Genomic DNA, 21,547 nt, shown 5'->3' with positions numbered 1-21,547 from the left:
AATATTTTTATAAAATACAAATAAACCAACACTTCAAATCAATTCATATTTCTTCCAGTTAAAGAAACATATTGAGTAATAAACAAAGTACCCAGAAGCAACTGTACCTCAATGCAACAAACACCAAGAACTCATATCCTGTTTCCTTTACAACATTACCCAAGTAAAAGAACTGACCCTTTTTAAAGAAATAGATCCTTTTAGGACAGGGGATAGATTACATGAAAATAAGGCTGGCGCATCCTATAGTGCCAGAAAATAAGGAATTTCTCTGATCAGCAACAACAAAAATGTTAAACAAAACACATGAAGGGTAGGTATGTCAAAAGATCACAGGAGGCAATTGGAAGGGTTCCTTGTGACCTGGGAACAATTTGAGCAACACAATACATACAGGCGTTTTGGATTATAGCCCAAAACACAAAATATATATCCAGTATTTTATATTGATTTAAATAAATTGAAGAAATAAACAGTTCAGTAAGACAGAAAAATCTGTGCAGAAAAACTTCAAGTGATGGAGTTTCTGTCCTCCCAGAAGTGGAGCATAAGTGGATCTACTCAAATGTGGGCTGAGCATGGAGGCTTCTTTCCAAAGAGTCCAGTAGAGGAGGAAAAAGGGAATACATTTACAGTAGAGAAACCTGAGACACTACCTCACCCTCAGATCAAAGTCAACACCAACAACCATAAGTCCTATTGATAGTATGTATCCTTGATATGATGTAAGAAAACAGGCATTTTAACCCTGGTTTTCCTTCCCCAAATATATTGCTCTAACCAAATTATGAGAAAAACAGACTAATTCCAGTTAAGGAGCATCTTACAAAACACTCGCCTGGTATTCTTCAAGCATGTTGAGGTCATCAAAACCAAGGAACATCTGAGAAACCATCACACATACAAAGAGCCTAAGAAAGCACAACAGGTATGTGTAATGGGCTGCCCTGGATAGGATCCTGGAAAAGCAAAAGACATGGGGTATGAAGTAATATATTCTGAATACGACACAGACTTCAGTTAAAATAATGCAACAATTCTGACTCATTAACTGTTTCAAAATATCATGCTAATGTGAGATAATAATAGAGGAAACTGAAAATAAAGAATATGGGAGATCTTCAACATCCCACCAGCAGGAATGGTCAGAGCCAACTACTGGTCACTAGATCCATCTGTCCCCCCTCTACTCCACAGGTGGCATGGCAGGACTCAGCCTCGGGTTCAATATGCTGCTGCTTTGTCTGCAGCATCCCACCAACTGGCAGGAATGATCAGAGCTATCTACACAAGGGCATAAGAAAAACCCACTTGTGAGCCCACTATCATACATGACTTCTCTTTCCTTCTTATGTTAAGCCTACACTGCTCAGCTCTACAACTTCAGGAACAGGAAGGTTGAAAGCAGTGAGGAGGCCTCTGCCTTGGCCTATGAGGTTTACGGGGATGTGAACCCCATGTGGGAGCTGCGGTGGATTGAAAAAGGACAGGAAGACAGACAAAAAGCAGGGGTCGGGCGGGCTGGGCTCTGCTGGAGATCACGGAGATGGATGAGGAACTGAGTCGTTTGGTCCTTCTTCTATTGAGAAGGGAAAAGTGGATATTATCTATTACCGACTGCAGCTCTCGTGGTTCTAAAAGCCTCTCCTGGCTTTCTCTTTCACATAGTTCACTCTTATTTCTAACTTTGCCTATAGTTCTTTTTTACTTCTATTTTCTTTTTTCAACATGCACTGCTCTACAGTGTGACAGTAGATTATGCCTTCTTTAGAGCTTTCGCTTGCCCTGCGGTGTTAGCCCAACAGCCATACCTATTTTAAAGGTTCCTGCCTAGGTCAGGCTGTTCCCTGCATTTTGCCCAGATCTGGCTGCTCCCTGCAAGGAAGATACATCCACTTCAAGATAGTGAGACTCTGGAAAAGTTATTTCCCATCCTTCCCCTCCGGAGGAATTAAAGGAGATAATTGCTCTTCCTTAGAACCAAAACCTCAAAAACTCCTACTGCATTCTAGCCTTCTCAGAAGAAGAGAAACTGGTAGGAGTCCAACACATGAAATGAACAGCTACTGAAACCTACTAAAACAAAAAGAATTTAAAGAAGAGGAAGAAATATATACCTCACCAGATGCCTAAAATTCCAAGCAAAATCCCAAGAAATATGAGGAAACTTGGAAATGTCTCTCCCTCAATGGAACAGAGTGACTCAACGTCAACAATGGCTGAAACATCAGAAATCACAGAAATGTTGGAAAAAGAACCCTGAATTTTCATTGTAATAAAATCTAATGAAATCCGAGTCAAAACAACCAATTCTAGGAGGTGAAAAGGAAGAATTCCACAAAGAGACACCCTAAAAAGCATCAAACAAAATTTATGGAGATGAAGACTGCAATACAGAAAAATCAAAACCTCCCTTGAAAGTATTAACAGCAGATTAGACCATGCAGAAGATAGAACCTCTGACTGGGAAAATGAAGCCTGTGACTTAGTCAAAACCATGAAAAAGAGTAAACAAATAGCCACGAAAAATGAGGACAACATATGGGAAATACTAGACGCCATCAAACACCCCCAAATCTGAACATTATGCATTCCAGAACTTGAAGAATCTGATAAAGGCATTCCATGAAACACTGGATGAAAACTTTCCAAACCTAGAGAAACATTCAGACATCCAGATTAAGGCAATACAGAAAACACCAATTAAAATCAACATAAGAAGATCCTTCCCAAGGCACATCATAGTGAAAATCAAAGACAAAGACAATATTGTGAATATGGCAAGTGAGGAGTGGGCTGAGGCACGTGTTCCAATGGCCTATGATTAGGCCTTAGTGTTTAGTGAATGTGTGTTCTGTATTGGAAATTCCACAAGCACTTGTCAGACTTTTCCTCATGGTATGTCTGTTCTTTAGAGTCATTTAGGCTGTAATAATATTTATATTTATGCAGATTAGATCTGATTATTTTCTTCTGAGGGCAGGCTTTGTCAAGAACAGAATACTCTGGCACCTTTCAAAACAGTTCCTTTTCCCCTCCTCTTCCAGAGTTCAAAACAGTTCCTTTTCCCTCTTCCCTGCCAGAGCATGAGGGAATTTTTCTCTGATCTTACTGAGATGACCTGGTTGAGCTTCTGGTGGTAAAATTTACAAAACCATGGGATTACCTCCTTGATGACTAGGTCCCCCTGAAAGTTCTAGACCTCAGACTGTCCACACAGAGACTCAAGCAATTCACCAATTAGAGTTCACATTTTCTTTTCCTGCTTTGCTTCACACAGAGTTTTCTACTTTAATAAGTAATGACTTTCTGTGTCTGCCTGTCTGTCTCTCCATCTTGGGAACAATGGTTTGCCTGTAACCTCAGTTCTCTAAGGATTTAACAAAGGATCTAAGAGTTGCCAATTTTTCAGTTCGTTCGTTTTTGTCCCTTGTTGTGAGGATGGGAGTGATGACTTTGAATACGTTTCATGCCCAAAAGGAAACTGGAAGTCTCCCTTACAGTTTTCATATTATCTATTCATTTATGTATTGATATTAACATTTAATGTACACATGATAAAAAAAATGTGAAGTGACATAAGTGTCAAATGGTACATTTACACTTCCTAAATATCATTCTTCTCTACCTTGGTTTATCCTGTTCCTATTCTCATATGTAGTATTTTTTTAAGAATTATTTTATTTAACTGTATTTAATTATTTATTTATTTACATTCAACCAGAGAGGGACAGAGCAATTGCGAATGTGTGTGTGTGTGTGTGTGTGTGTGAGAGAGAGAGAGAGAGAGAGAGAGCAAGCCTCCAGGTCCAAGACTTGAACCACAGTTGGCCATGTGGGAGTCCAGTGCCCTTAACCACTATGCCACCTACTGGCCCCAGCTTTCAATAGTGTTTTATAAACGCACAAACACATGTTAACATGTTTGCATAAACTGTTTAATAAGAGCAATACATTATACATACTGGTACATACCTTTAATCTGTAGTTTCTGAGTTTTGTGTTCATTTAAAATATATGTTGTCATATATTTTTGTTGCTTAATTTTAATTTTCAGTCCTTTACTCATCTTGAATCAACCCCCCCCTTATTCATGATAGAGTACCTGCACGTGTAGGTGACAGTGGATTGAAAAAGACAGCATACCCTCCAGCAGGTCTGATCACACATGTGTCCTGTGTTCCTCACATTGACCATGCAGGGATTCCAATTATGTTCTCCATGTAGAATCTAGCTTCTCTTGAATAACATGCTACTGCTACACCAATTCTTTCATTATTATTATTATGTGTAATAAATGTTCTATATAATTCTGTATTTTATATTAACTTTTTTTTTGAGAGGTTTTTGCTATAGGATGCGTGCGCTTGCCAGACAGACAGAGAGAGACAGAGAGACAGAAAGCGAGAAATCACCCTGATTTCTCCTCCATTCTCCTCTCGGAATCTTGGGCACGCACGCACACATGCCTGGCGTGAATTTTAAGCCACCGGATCTGGGACGCGAACCACGGTCGACTATGTGGGAGTCCAGTGACATAGCCATTACGCTAACTGCTGGTCCCTATTTTTATATAACTTTAGAAATAGTTTTTATAAGTCCGCAACAATGAAGCCTTCATATTTTGCTTTGATTGGATTATTTATATGAAATAAGAGATTTAACATTTTTCTTTTGTCAGAAATGTATCTTTTTATCTAAGATTTTTTCAGCTTATTGTTTTAGTAAGAAATGAGATATACAACAAAGTTTTCTGTTGTATTTCAATTAATTTATTATTATTATTATTATTATTTTACAAAACAAAAGTCATTACAAATAATGTGATAGTGGAGTCTTCTGGGGAAAATGTTGAGGCTGGAAATGTCTTAGTCCATAAACTGCACAAATGCATTGATATCAAGGTATTTTTTCAATACATTTTCTACTCTGGGGAACACTTTGTTTTGGAAAAGACTGTACCGTGAAATTGGTTCTGGGATTATGCATTTGTCTACTTTAAGATCCAGGAGTCTGCTGACAAGCTTATCAAAAGATGAAGGATTTGGTCCTCTACAATCTAGACTATTTCTTGGCAAATTCAACCAGAAAGTTGCCCAAGGATTGACACCATTGATACAGCTACCACTTAAGAAAGAAAAAAGTAAGACACTGAAAGATTTAGCTAACTCCTCAGAGATGTTTACAGTTTGTAGACTGCCTCTTCTTAACCCATAAACCCCAACACCAAAACCATACATAGTGGAAAAATAGTTCATTGTCTGGGCCAGCCAGTTGTGTAGTGGTTAGATGGCTGGATCCAACATGGCTGATTATGTAGTTCAAGGGCCAGACCCAGCAACTTGAAACAGATGCCAAACAGGTGAGGGGCCAAAATCCTCAGGGGAGAATGGAGGAGAAGGGACTGCAACATGGCCATCCCCCCCTGCTGAGGATGCTTTCTCTCTCTCTCTCTCTCTCTCTCTCTCTCTCTCTCTCTCTCTCTCTCTGTCTCTCTCCAGTGAGTGCATATGCCTTACAGCAAACAAACAAAGTCATCCTTTATCATAATATCAATTATAAAATCTTGCATTTTTTCTATATAAAGAATCTATTTTTTTAGTTTGTATATGGGCCAGAAAGTGTCATCTGTTTTTTTTTTTAATGTTCCCATCTAAAATTAGATTTACTTGATATACTCATATCTGAGTTTCTAGGTAAAGGGCTAAAATTTTATACATATACACAATATGACAATTTCCTTAACATAAGGTATGAAACTTTAGTTAAGGGATAATTATTTAATTCATAATTGAAGGAAGTGTTTTTGCTACCACATGGTATTGAAGGTTTATAGAGGGGCAGATACTTGGTCCTCCCCATGCTTATTATTGCCCATAGGCATGTGTTATGATCAGAGCTGCGCAAATTGCATGGAACTTACCCACAGAGACCTTCCTTACAAAAACGTATTTATCTTTTTTTCTAAGAATTAATCTTACATGAACAGAAGAAAATTATACGTATTCTGAATTTCTATTCAAGAGTTAAAGTGTTTCATTCATTCACCCTCTAATACAGTTGATCAGTCAACTTTTAATTATCTTTAGTGCATACTTGTCTTACTTTTCATTACCTTAGTTAGCAGTGACACTTGGTGAAAAATTCTTTCCTAGCTTAAAAATATGCATACAGGGAACCAGCAGTTAGCGTAATGGCTATGTCGCTGGACTCCCACATAGTCGACCACAGTTCGCATCCCAGATCCGGTGGCTTAAAACTCACGCCGGGCGCGTGTGCGTGCGTGCCCAAGATCCCGAGAAGAGAATGGAGGAGAAGGGATTGTGGCGTGACCATCCCCCCTGGAGGGTGATTTCTCGCTTTCTGTCTCTATGTCTCTCTCTGTCTGTCTGGCGAGCGCACGTGCCGTATAGTGAAAATCTCTCCAAAAAAAAAAAAATTGCATACACACACACACACATACACCCCTCCCACACACACACACACTCAGAGTATTATAACCTCGCTACCTACCTAGTTCATCAAAGAGCAGAAATAGTTATTCCCAAGGACAGAAAAATACCTTTTTAGGAACTGCTCGTATCTCAAGACTGCAGGTGAGAATGAACTGAAGAGAACATCCCTCAGGTATGTACTGGGGCACTGCTGCTCCTTTTATGGCAAAGACAAGAAGGTTCATGATGTAAAGTATGAAATGTTTTACATCCCCCAAAATCCAACTAGCTGTAATATTTTATAGTTACAGTGTCGTAAATTGCTGGTAGGCCATGTGGGAGTTTAGCACCTTGACTACTATACCACCTGATGGCCCCCATTTTGTTTTTTTCTACTCCAGGAGGCCTGCTCACCCAGTCAGTCTCTCAGGACATGACAGAAAGTGAGATATTAAAGTATATACAGGAGTCCCCTGGAGCCCAGAGTTGGAGCTGCCACATCAGTGGTGTGGACCATGCAAGCCACTTGACTAGTACAAAGTCAGGAATAAAATGATACTCTGAAGGTTTAACTTGAGGGACCACAAAGTCATCTGGCAAAAGACATAGTTATGGAAGCTTGAGGAATTTCACCATTGAAGTTGTCTACCATAGTTACCATTTAGGATTTTAATTCCATTGAACAGCTCAATAAATTACAAAAAGGGCAATATATCATTTTGAAGTAATAACCCTCCATAATAAAGAACAAAACTGACAAACTATTAAATTGAAAACTGGGAATGTTTTTGGAGAGATTTTATAGGGTTTGTGTGCTCACCAGAAACAGAGGTAGAAACAGAGAAACAGAGAAACAGAGGTAGAAAGCAAGAAATCACCCCCAGAGGGAATTGTCATGCTACAATCCCTTCTCCTTTATTCTCCCCTAGGGACTTTGGATATGTACCCACAAGTGCCTGGCATGACTTTTAAGTCACTGGGTCCAGGACTCAAACATGGTCAACTATGTGGGAGTCCAGCGAAATGACCATGACTCCATCTGCTGGTCCTAGCAAATCAAGATTTTAATATATGTATAAAAATGCATCTTCAATGTATATTTACATTTTAATGTACAACTACAGTTGCATTTATAGGACATTTACAACATAGTCAGCTATGTCCCAAGAGGTTCACATACATTAACTCATTTAATCTTTATAACAAGCCTATTATTATCAGATCTGCACCGTAAAATCCACTGAAAGCATCGTCATCAACTCTCCTGTCTATAAAGCAAGTTGTGTTTTAAATAAAAAGGAAAAGTTATTATAAAATGTAACATGGCTAACATACATTCAATCATAGTTTGTCCACTGAATATGTTGTCTTTTTCTTTTTTGTGGTCTAAAAAATAGTTCATTTACTTTTTTTTCACATTGTTTATTTCATTTTTTTTTAATACATTCAATCCCATTATTTAGCTTACAAAATGAATATTTCAGCAGGTGAACATTTCTCCCTGGTCCAATTGATAAAACTATAAAATATCTTTAACAGATAATACCACATTTCTTTGTCCCATTAATGGTATACCTCCCTATTTTTCTTCTAAATGTCCTTCCTCAGACCCTACTCTTTCATACACATTATTAAAACATAGCTCATTTACCTTTTCTGTAAACTGAGTAGCAATCACCTTTTTTTTTTCTCAATAAAGTTTCTAGAGACATCAAAAATTAAAATGAAATTATCTTTTAACTGTAAAGATTAAAGTACAATGTGTTTCACAGAATACAATGGCATTCCATTATGTAGCATACCTTTTACAAATGTGCATAATATGCTTAGCATCTTCCCCTAATGAAGAAGGAAACAATAAACTGGAAAACAACAGATTGGGTGAAATAAATGCTTTGAAAGTGTCAGGCACTATCAGAGACTGCATTAGAATTATGGCATTAAATGTAGCCTTATGAGACCTGGAAAACTAATGGCAGAAATAAAACTAAAAATCTGTGTAATGTTCTGTTTTCTTGTATTATGAATGTATTAAACTCTTACGCTACCTTTCTGAAAAATGTTCCTACCTATTTAAAATACTATGCCAAGTATAGTATCAAACATTTTTGATTCCATGTAGGAAATCCTATTCATTTTCATAAGTAAATCATAAAATGTAGCCCTACCGACAGTATTACTAATTTATGTGATTATAATCTCCATCAAAGAATCTAACACACATATCTCAGCCTAGTTGATTGTAGGAAGAACTTCCCACATAATTCCATGATTTGATTTCCTGAGAATTTTTAACTGTAGCCTATACATACATTTGGGCTTATTATAGAAAATGAGTCATTAGATGAAGTATGCATATATTTTCATGAAGTGTTAGGCAAAATTTAGGCAAATCATTTTTTTTTGGCTTTTGAAATGTTAACTTTAGTGTACAGTTTAAGTGAAAACTTTTAGATTACTCTTTAATCAAGTATAAAAAATTTCTTAGAGTACCCTTCATATATACTCCTAACCATAACATTTAGGAGTTTTAGAAAACTTTGAACAATTTTCCAAGTGTTTTTTAATGAATGTGTACAAATTTAATAACAAGAAAAAATAGGTTAAGCACGCCATTTTAAATGTGAAATCTGGAAAGTGAATAGTGTTTTACTATCATAAATTTATTTTTATTTATATACAGTTTTAAGTTTGTTTCATTTATTTCTTGAGAGAGAGAGAGCCAAGCAACCCTCAAGGTCCTTATGATACAATCACCCTCAATCTCACCAGTCTGATCACGAGCATGTGTGGACCTGAATTGTAGAGGAAGGCCCCAGAACATGAACCCTGACCCCTCCTATGTGAGTCCAGTTGCTCAACTGCCAAGCACCCATTTGGTCTCTTTGCTTATATTGTTATTCTATGCTTAAGGGGACATGTAATGAACAACATTCAGGCCTATATTCTCCAGAGTACAAACAGAACGCTTTTCCAATTCAAAGATCAAAGTAGTGAAGTTACTGTGTTAAAGATCCATTCCTTATCCTTACCTGTAACTGTTGTAAAATGCCAAATAATTGTGTAATTCCTATGAAGATGTGGGTTCTATTTCCCATTGAACTTAGATTTCTGTGCCATTCTTCGGATAATAGAATATTATACAAATGGTGGTGAGCACTTCCAAGACGTGGCTCAAGAGCCTCTGATGTTTTCTTGCTTTCTTGCACCCTGCCAGCACTATGGACAATGCTTCCACCTTGGAAGATGAGTCAAGAGCTTCCGCGTGGTACCTGGACAGTCGGTGGGGTTTTCCCAGTTGGCATTCAAAGACATAAGCACAGTTCATGCTTGGTGTAACTTGCCACCAAAGAGTTGTGTAGCTTGTTACACAACATTAGTGAGGAAATAGAATACTGGTGCTGGTAGGTGAAGTAGTGAAACACACTGGACTTCAGTTGGCTGACTGCGGTTAGAGTCCTGGACTTGGTAGCTTGCTTTCTCACTTTCCCTCTTTCTTTCTGTGTATTTCTCTGGTCAGATTAAAATAATAATAGTAAGTAAAATTAAATAATTATCTTTAAAAATAGATTATTAATATATTGTGATCAGTGAGTCTCGATTTTGATATCAGAATTAACAAATCTTTGGATCAATAAAAGCTTTATACTACTTTGGGACCAGCAGTTAGCATAATGGCTATGTCACTGAACTCCCATGTAGGTGACCGTGGTTTGAGTCCTGGACCTGGTAGCTTAAACTCACGACAAGTGCATGTGCAGATGTGCCCCAAAAAATCCAGAGAGGAGAATGGAGGAGAAGGGATTACGACATGGCCATCGCCCCTGGGGGGTGATTTCTCACTTCCTGTCTCTCTGTCTCTCTTTGTCTTTCTGGCGAGTGCACATGCCCTATAGCAAAAACCTCTCCAAATAAATAAATAAATAAATAAATAAATAAATAAAAGCTTTATACTACTTTTGAAAGCTACGTTTTAAAATTCACAACCTAATTAGATTTTTTTTAGTCATTTTATATTATTATAAATCATACAGTTGTTGTAAATGTTTATGTACCTAACCATTCCATTCATTGAGAATGGTCTTTCATATATATTGTTTTCCTTTACAATAGGACCAGTTGTTAAAGGTGTCAACACATAGATGGCCATATACTGCATATGGGTTTTTTTAGAGTTGTTTTTTTTGTTTGTTTGTTTTGTTTTTCTTTCTTTCTTTTTTTCTTTTTTTAATTTTAATTTTAATTATTTTATTTATTTATTTTTTTGCTATAGGGCATTTACACTTGCCAGAAAGACAGAGAGAGACAGAAAGCGAGAAATCATCCCCCTAGAGGAGATGGCCACACCACAATCCCCTCTCCTCCATTCTCCTCCTGGGATCCTGGGCGTGCAGGGACACGCACTTGGCATGAGTTCAAGCCACCGAGCCCAGGACTAAAACTGCAATTGAACAAATGGGAGTCCAGCAACACAGCTATTACACCAACTGCTGGTCCCACTGCATATGGTTTTTATGTTGACCTTATGGAAAAGCAATACTAAGAATATTAAGAGTTTATCAATCAGTTCCTGATTTTTTGGAAAAGGCGAATTGAGGCCAGCTAGATAGGATGGTGGTTAAGGTAGCTGGATCCCACACAGCTGAATGTGTGGTTCAAGTCTCAGACCCTGCAACTCAGAAACACATCGAGAGTGTACGTGCGTGCACCTGAAAACCCAAGGGAAGAGTGGAAGAGAAGGAATGATGGTGTGGTTATCCACCATGGGGTGTGATTTCTCACTTTCTTTCTCTCGTGAGTACACATGTGTACACATGCCTTATAGCAAATTTTTTAAAAAGGAAAACAACTTAGGATTGTACAGGCATATAAACACTTGTGCTGCATTGCAATAGCTGGTCCGAAGAGGTCAGAAAGTCTCATGTGGAGATCCAGGTTTTTAATGAATCTTCATGTGAATTAATAAATAAGCTCAGCTTTATTTTCCTCGTCTGTAAAATAAGTATCACAAAATCATATATAGAAAAAATACCATGCATCTTATTGTAAGTGCAACTATATTTATGTATATTATTTTATCTGTGTTTTGTAAACTGTAAAGCACCACATTAACATAAAGTATTATAATTAGGTGCCTACAGCGATGTCATACATCCTTTGCCTTCTGCCTCTTTCATTGACTTTCCTTTCATTAGCATTTGATCTCTATTTATTTGGTATCATGTATTTAATTGTGTGATAGATATCAATAGCCCTTTCTGATTTCTTCAAATCCTTAGACAGTGACCCAGGGACAAAATGCTCCACTGACAACACACTCCAGGGTGGGAGGGAAGACAGGGTTGGCAAGAAGGTCATTCCTAACTACGTGTCTGGCCTCAGTGAGGACTCTCAGACCTGACTAGCAGCTCAGAGAAGTGCCAGATGGTGGTCACTTCAGTGCAAATGTACTAGATCTACTTTTAATATAAAAGTTGAGTATTTCTTTTTTATCTGAGGTTTTATTTGAAGCCTATCAAGTAGCTGAGGTCAGTTATTTCTAACTATTATCTCCTCCTCAATTACCTGGGCATAGGTTGTGTATTCTAGAATCAAAACTAATTCTGCATGCATATCTTAAAAACACAAGACAATATTCAGATTTCACTCTCGTGTGTCACTGGCCTTTTAATTATTTTTGTACCACTAGACTGACCTTGGGTTTACTTGTCACAGGAAGTAAGGTCATTTTATAAGCACTTTCTCTCCAATTTCCTAGATGTCTTTTCTGATTAGAAAAACCTATAAACTATGTAGCTTTAAATTTATAGAATCATTTTTCCTGAAGGTTTTGCTGTCCTTCACGCTCAGAGACGACACTGCCGGCATAGGGGTGCTGGACCATGTGTTCAAAGTTCTATCCAAGCAGCTCATCTGCTCTCCCTTCATCTCACCATAGCACCCCATTATCCAACAAGGGAGGTGTACTTTTCACATCCACTGGTCAACAGAGTCTGTCTATATCCTCAATCTGGTCTAGCTATTTCCAATTTTTTGACCATTTTAATTGGAAACATGATATACTCATGCACATAAGAGTGTGTGCACATATACAGACATTTTCCAAACATTTTGTTAATAACTACAGTATTTTCTATCCTATGTTTTATCTCTGTTCATTTTTACGTGTGCTGTAAGGGTTGATACACATTAAATTGATTATTATTCTGGGTTTTAAAAAAATATCAGTCTGTGTATGTATGAGAACAAAACTGCAGAGCTTACTGAATTTCGTCTATCTGAACACTAGCTCTGCATAACAAACATCACAAAACGTCAGTGAAATACTAAAGAGAAGGTGTCCTTACCTCACAAGCTTGTGGATTTCTGCTGTCCTTACCTGTGCTGGCTGACCTCACGTCCCTCATACTTCTGGGATCCAGCTGAGCAGGTCCACTCTCCTCCTCTGGACCTTTACATGTTACAGACAGCTGTATGTGGGATCCTGTAGAATGCCTTCCAGCAGAGGAAAAATTGATCTGTTCCACAAACTTCATCCTCCCACAGTTTCACCTGGGGTGTGGTCTCTGAGTCACACAGGAGTTGCAGAAGGAGAGGCAGATAGCTGCAGGTATTGTTTGAGGCTTCTGCTTCCTTCACATCTGCTAGGAGCTTCTTGGATAAAAATGTCACATGTGGGCCAGAGCCAAAGTGAGAAGATGGAGGTGAGGGTACAAGACTGGTCAGGACTAATATCTACCATAGAGATTCACATGGTATAAAAAATGTGATTGTGACTTCCAGTGTATTATCCCATTCTAAGTCTAATGAGCCAAAACTCAGCCTCAGGGGGTATGCTCAATACTCCGGAATGAAGGTCTTACATTCCAAAGGCACCATCATTACCAAATGTATCATGGTGGTCCAGCTCTAAAATTGGGTGATGGTCTAGAAAAATGGAGAAAGAGAAGATTCTAAATTTCGAAGAAAATGACATTTTCATTAATAGTGCTGTGATTTGAAAATAAATTATTCAATTACACCTGGATAGATGAAGACATTTCTAAAACACAAGTAACCTAATGCAGCACACACAGCAGATAATCCAATCTTGCATCATTGAGCTAAAAATACTTTTCTTCCTTCACAACTATGTAGTAGCACATTCAAATATTTATTTCTTCTTTATATTCTTTTTTAAAAACATTAAAAAATTTGTTTTCCATAGGGCACATGCATTCTCCTTAGGGACTAAGATGAGAGAGGACAGAAGATGATGGAAAATGAGAAATCACCACCCACGGGGGATGACCATGCTATAATCCCATCTTCTCCACTCTCTTCCTGGGACTTTTAGAAGCATGATACGTTAGAAAATCAGTCTGAAAATGCAATAGATTCAGCTCTAATTCCTATAAACATTACAAAGTATGTGAAAATTAGGTAAATGTACTTAATTCCTAAATCCCTGATTTATAATTTGTAAAGAATGATGATGCCCCTTAAGAGAACTAGTATGTAATTTATGCCAATAATTTATGTAGTACAGACAATGACTGGTTTATTCTGTCGGATGGCCTGATATGTCTTCTGGTTTTTAATTCAAGAACCTATGTTCAAGTTGATATTAATTATAAATTAACTGTCGACTATAAAGCTAGACTCTTATACCTCTAACAGAAATTATGATAAAAAAATATAAGGTAAAAGCAAGAGAATAAAGTCATAAAAATTATCCCAACAATACTCCATAATTTCTTGTATAAACTCCTTGCTTTCTTAAATCAGTTTAGTTGATCAGCTTCACTGCTAATGTTGGAATTCCTCTTAAGAGTTTTGTCTTTGATAATCAAAAATGACTGGATTTCTTAACAGTAAATATACATTTCTAATTTTGTTTTCCTTTAAGCAACAAAGACAATCAAATCATAAAAAGAAGGAGGGGCAAATGATCTAGTGGAAAACTCAAGAGATTTCTGAGCAGACCTAACTGGATTCACATTCTATACTAAAAATAAGGAATTATGGGATTTAATAACTTTATTTCATCTTGAGTTACCACATCTATAAAGAATAATATGTTAATTTTGCACTTAAGTTCAAATAAGTTTTGCAAATCGACAAAAACATTGTAGACCCTCAAACAATGCATTTCCTTTTTTTAGTATTTTTCAATTCTTCAGCTTCCATAAAATTTAGAAGGATGTAGTTTTGCTAGGATGCTGGAAAAACCATCTGTGCATATTTTTTAAAAGTTTTTGTCAATATAATTTTGTGGCCATTTAATTGAGGAAGAGGGAAAAGTGACTGAAAAGTAAATATAATTTCTTTTATGTGTATGCCAAATTTCTCTTAAATAAAACATGATTTTCCACAAATACAAGTTTGGGAAATTCCAGATGAATATATCTTTTAGAAAAATGCAATACTCCAAATGACTGCAATTTTCTTTAGTAAGTTCTCATTTTTCCTTTTGTTGTTTGTGATCTTTGTGCTTCTAAGTTTGTGTTTTATATAGCTTTTGCCTTGGATCTCCCTTGTTTCAATACTCTAAACCTGTCAAGAATAACTTAGCCTGTTTTATTGTTCCCATAAATTCATATGTAACTGGTAGCTAAATCCAATTTGTGTCAATCTGTCTTTCCTTGTAGCCTATTCTAAATCTCCCAGCATGTTCAACAAAAGTAGAATCCTATTAACACCAAATAACTGGCTCTATTTTATTCAATAGCTATTATAGTCCTTCCAATGTCACAGTACATAAAAGATCCTGGTCTCATCACCAATATTTTACAGCAAGAAGTTTCAGATTTATCATTGTGCATGTGTGTGTGTGTGGTGGAGGTACAGTGTTTTATAGATGTTTATATCCAGTATTGCTTTGTCTTCCAACTTACATCATTCCCAGCACAACTTAAAATGACTTGACAAGAAACTTCTAAGTATTACTCAGAATAAAATAGCTTCCCATTATATAAATTAGAAAATTAATATTTTAATTTAGAATCTTTAAGCTACAAAGTAATTAAGAAAATGTTTAAAAAATAATATGCATGAATAAACTGATTAGACTGATGGGTACAGTTTACCAAAAAAGAAAATCATATTTGAAGTACAGCATGGATAAAATAATTTCTTTATGACCTTCCCATTTAGAATATTAAAAGAATATAAATTGTATAACCTAACAATCTATGCTCTGTTTTGCATACTACCTAGCATGTTTGACAATGTTTCGCTCAATAGGAGAGTTTCATGTTGAAATAGCCAATACTTTTTCACTTACAGACTTAAGAACAAAAATTTCATTACTTTCAAGAGTTCATTGCAGCTTAAACTATGTTTTAATAATAATACTGGTAAATGTACTTTGTTATATTCTTTAGCAGATGAATTGCAATGCTTAAATTAGTGTCAGAATTGCATGAGAAAGAAATAATTCTACAAAATTAAGATATTCAAAAATGTGTTACTCTTAAGTCACTTATCTTTTTATCACTTTTAATTTTTAAACATTAAGTTGTACAGATAGCAAATAGAAAGGTAAACTTCTGCCCATCTTGTTTGATGTATAAACTCAAATTTTATGAAATGAGTTTACTATTTACATTAACCCAAACTACATAAATGTAGGAAGAAAATATGTATTTGTTTATCATTAAAATTTTTGAGAAAATTCAGCTACTAAAATTATGTTTAAAAATTTTGAAGGCCAGTAGATGACGAAGAGCTTACATTGCTAGACTTCTACATTGCTGACCACGGTTTAAGTCCTGAACCCAGTGGCTTAAAAATCACACTGGGCATGTGCAAGTGTGTGCCCAAGATCCTAGGAGAAGAATGGAGGAGAAGGGAGTGCAGCATGGCCATCTTCCCTAGGGGGAGATTTATCACTTTCCCTCTCACTAACTCTGTCTCTCTCTCCAATGAACCCACATACTCTAAAGCAAAACCCTCTTAAAATTCTTTTTCTAATACTTGCACATGGGATGATAAACTAGCCAAAACTGTGAGATGACATTCTTTGTCATCCCAGTTCTGATTTGCCTTTATACTTGGACATCACAAGAAGAATGTGATTTAAATAAACTCTATTTCTGCCCTCTTGTTACATAAAAGATTTCCACAAATTCAGCACCTATTTATTGCCCCACAAATGTCAAAAATCCAAGCAGGCACAGCTGGGTTCTCCACTCAGGATCCCATAAGAGCAAAATCAAGCTGGTCAGTTGGGGATTTATAAGGTCATTAAAATTGGGAGCTGAGTCTAGTTCCTGGAGGTAGTAGGTCTGAGATCACTACACCTTAATAATTGTCTTCTGGGAGTCACTCTGCTCCTACAGGTCACTCATACTCACATGGCACCATCCTTAGTCAAACCAGCAACAGTCTGTACTGGGGTCCTGTAAGTCTTGCTTCAAATCTCTGACTTTTTTGGATACCAGCTGGAGAAAATCCTGTTTGGATAGGCCTACCCTGGGGATGATATCTTTTTTCCATACAACATAATACAATCTATAAAGAGAGATCTCATTGTATTTGCAAGTTCCATTCACACTCAAAGGGGTAGGGATTATACAATGGTAAAAGTACTTGGAGGCCATTTATAAAATTTTGCCTAGCACAAACTGAATTTTCAAAAGGTTAAATGTGCTTCTGATTTTCTTCCCTGAGTTTAAGAAATAATAGATCCACTTTTGGAACCTAGTCAGCAGGACAAAGGAGGAAGAATAGATAATGAGTAGAGAAGTCCAAAATTTGTGGGTTAATTATGCAAAGTTTTTCAAAATGTTTTCTTTCTTAGAGATGTTTGCTTAAATTGCTTTTCCTGTTTACTTAAATCGATAGTTTGCCATATTCCCTTATTTTTTTGTGTGTACAATTCTTCTTCCATCTACCCTATCACTTATTTTTAGCATGTCACATGCACTAAAGAGAGAAAAAAGAAGAGAGAGAGAGAGAACCACTTTCCATAAGACTGTCACCACACCATGACCCCCTTTCTCTAGTCCTCCAACCCACCAGGATCCTTGGTATGCACACATGTTTTCAGGTCAACCGGGTAAGGGAGGTGAACTATAGTTGACATGTGCCTTCCAACTCTGCCATCCACTAGACTACTGGTTGTGCTACAGGGACTGGGCATCTTACTGATTCATATTTTAAAAGAAATTTCTTCCACCATTTGATATTTCTCAGTGATTTATGGTTTTTTGAGGGGTTTGTCATATTTATTAATTTTTAAAATTATTATTCATACATTAAATCGCTATACATCATTTAGATTGTGAAGAGACTATCCAGCATGATATACACCTCAGTCCAGCCCAGGTGACACTATTATATACATCCTAGTCAACAGATAAAAAACCTTATCTGGGTCCCACAAGTTTCTTGCCTCTCCATTTACCCCCAAATTTCCTTTCCTAAGCTCTTCCCCTCCCACACTCTCTTTCCACTTTGTCTCTAGTGTACCTTACAATTTTTTTTGTTTTTTTTTTTTTTTTTAGAGAATTTTTTGTTATAGGGCACATGCATTCGCCAGAAAGACAGACAGAGATAGAAAGTGAGAAATCACCCCCCGGGGAGGATAGCCATGCCACAATTCCTTCTCCTCCATTCTCTTCTTGGGATCTTGGGCACACATGCACACACACATGGCATAAGTTTAAGCCACCAGGTCTGGGACTCCAACTGCGGTCAACTACATGGGAGTCCAGTGACATAGCCATTACGCCAACTGCTGGTTCCATTACAATTTTTAATGCTTTTATGTTCTCCTGTATTTCAGTCTCTACCATAGAGTGTGGACAGATTTTTTCTCTAAACTGATTCTTCTAAAATTGCCTTCTCTTACCAATGCAAATACTTCTACACTGGTAGTTCTGTATCTTTATTAACATTCGACTCCTTCCTGAGATAGAGAATCAGATATCTTTCTGCCTACCAAATATTACCAGCTGAATTATTTCAAATCCAGTGTGATCAAACAAGAACTTATCATTTTCTCTCCAACTATATTCTCATATCTCTGTTACCTACTTAAAATACATTCCAAAAGTGAAATCTTTTATTTTGTACACCATTTCTGTGCAGATAAAAAATAACACAGAATTGTGCTTTTAAAAAGATGCCTGTCCATTCATTTTCACTGTATTTATCGTATGCCAGCCTTTAATGACCTTCCTTTGAACCAGTAAATTAGTTTAAAGAATTATTTATCTAATTTTATTAATTATAATAATAATTATTTATTTGCTATAGAGTTTGTAGGCTCACCATTAGAGAGACAAAGAGAGAGGGAAAGTGACAAAGCAAGCCAGCAGGTCTGGGATTTGAACCCGATTGGCCATGTTGCAGTCCAGGACCTTAATCAATACACCACCTACTGGCCCTGTACCAGTGACATTTAATAGTGAAAGACTTTTTTCTCCAAATAGAGTTTTGAGGTTTTAATTTTTCTAAATTAAAATTTCACGTACAGGGAACATCAGTTAGCATAATGGCTATGTCGCTGGACTCTCATGTAGTCAAACATGGTTCAAGTCCCAGATCCGGTGGCTTAAACTCACACTGGGTGCATGTGCATGAGTGCCCAGGATCCTGAGAGAAAAATGAAGGAGAAGGGACTGCAGCGTGGCCATACCCACTGCGGGGTGATTTCTCGCTTTCTGTCTCTCTGTCTCTCAGTCTTTCTGGTGAGCACACATGCCCTATAACAAAAACCTCTCAAAAAAAATTCACATAGAACATTATAAATTACAGAAAAATTATTTATTTGGAAATTTAGAAATTTGGAAACCACACCCTACTAAATTATACTTGAACCAAAATAGTGTCTCAAGAAAAACTTTAAAAATTATTTGACTAAGTGAATGTGAAAATGCAGCATATCAAAATTAATAGCATATAGTTAGAACAGTGTGTAGAGATAAATTCATAGAATTTTAATTATTTATGTAAAACCTTGAAACATTTGTTAAAATTTGAACATTCTCTACTACAACATCAATCAATGAAATAATGATATTTTAATATTCTAAATTGTGAAGTATATTATTGCATATGACAAAAATATAACTTAAGTCAGTCTGTTTTCTACTTATGTCTGTATTGGGAGCATAACTTTGAAAATTTTATTAGCTTTCTTGCAATATCAAAATGCTTTTAACATAAAATTTTCAGATACTTAAAGGAGTAACAATGACACATTTTTATTACAAAACAGCTACCTCCAATGTACATTACTGAATTGGCAAGGGTTCCATGTAAAGATATGAATTACCATAGATTTCTCATCAGTAATCCTGCTACAAAGGTGGTATAATAAAATATTTAAATACTTCAATAGTAAAATAAAAAATTCAAAAAGTCTGCCAAATAAGAATTTACATCCAGTGGAATCATCCTTGAGAACTGAACAATAAAGTGTTTTTTTAAGGAAAAAAAATGAAGAACTTTATTAACAATGGCACTATAAATTGATATTATCAAATTGACATTTATAGAATACTCCATTCAGCAACAGCAGGATATGCATTTTTCTCAAATTCATCTTGGACGTAGATCAAGATAAACCACATTATGAGCCATAAATTTTTTCTTAACCAATTTATGAAAACATAAATTCTAAATATTCAATTACTATCTATCATTTGGCTTGTATGAAGAATTTACCCAACATGAAATACTTCTCAGACTTGTCCAGTTGAGAATACTAAACGTGTTATCATCACTTCTGTGTCCCACTAATGTCATGCCTATTTATTCTCTTGCTAGTCTCTATATTCTTCCCTTATCTCCCCCATTCCACACTGTCTTCAGCATCTCTAAGTATTTTCACTGCTTTTATGCCCTCCAATGTTTCAAGCTCTAAAGTGTATATAGTCAGTATATATTAAGTAGATACATACAATATATTTCTTTTATATCCTTGCTTGTTTCACTCAGCAATAGATTCTCCATATCCAACCACTTTCTATGAAATGCCAGGGTCTTATTGTTTTTCACAGCTAAGTAGTATTCCATAGAGTATATGTGCCACACTTGTTCAATCCATTCAGCTATTTGATGATGATGATATGGATAGTAATGTCTTTGTCTTGACTTTTATGCATAGTATTCCTTTTTTTTTTTTTTGGAGAGATTTTCACTGTAGGGCACGTGCGCTCGCCATACAGACAGAGAGAGAGACATAGAGACAGAAAGCGAGAAATCACCCCCCAGGGGGGATGGTCACGCCGCAATCCCTTCTCCTCCATTCTCCTCTCGGGATCTTGGGCACGCACGCACACGCACCCGGCATGAGTTTTTTAAGCCACCGGGTCCGGGACATGAACCGCGGTCGACTACGTGGGAGTCCAGCAACATAGCCATTACGCTAACTGCTGGTTCCCTCATAGTATTCCTTCTTGAAAAATATATAATACACTGTAGAGATATATGTGATTCAATGTAATATAAGCAAGATTATGATAATAATAAATTTTAAAAATATAAATTCTATGAAGTGTGCTCTTATGCCACAATAATATTAACTGGATATAAATTACATAAACTTTCCTGTAAAATTCATAAGTATCTAGAAATTAAACCACATACTACTAAATTATACTTGAACCAAAAAAGTGTCTCAAGAAAAATTCTAAAAATTATTTGACTAAGTGAATATTAAAATGCAGCATATCAAAATTAATAGAATGTAGTTACAACAGTGCTTAGAGATAAATTTATGGAATTAAATGCATCTATTAGAATAGAACAAAGGTCTAAAATTAATAAAAAAGTAACCACATTATGGAACTAGGGAAAAAATTAATCCTGAATTAAGCAGTAGAAAATAAATAGTAAAAATTAGTAAAATTGAAATCAATGAAAACAAAAGCTAACATTTTTGAAAATAATGATAAAACTGATAAATGTCCTGTTAGATTAAATGAGAGAGAGAGAAAGAAAATAAGAGATACAGAGAAAGAGGTGACAATAGAGAAATTGAAAATACTACCAAAGTTAGGATGACCTTTAATCATCACAAGTTATGTTGTAGAATGTACCCTTTTTATGATAAAATGGCTCTTTGTGGTCTTCCAAAACAAACAAAAGGAAAAACAAAAAACACAAAGCCCCAACCTAAT

The sequence above is a fragment of the Tupaia chinensis genome, unplaced genomic scaffold, assembly GCF_000334495.1.
Source record: "Tupaia chinensis unplaced genomic scaffold, TupChi_1.0 Scaffold000052_1, whole genome shotgun sequence".
In the NCBI taxonomy this organism is placed as follows: Eukaryota; Metazoa; Chordata; class Mammalia; order Scandentia; family Tupaiidae; genus Tupaia; species Tupaia belangeri.
The sequence above is the reverse complement of the archived record's forward strand: the minus strand, read 5'-3'. Positions refer to the sequence as shown.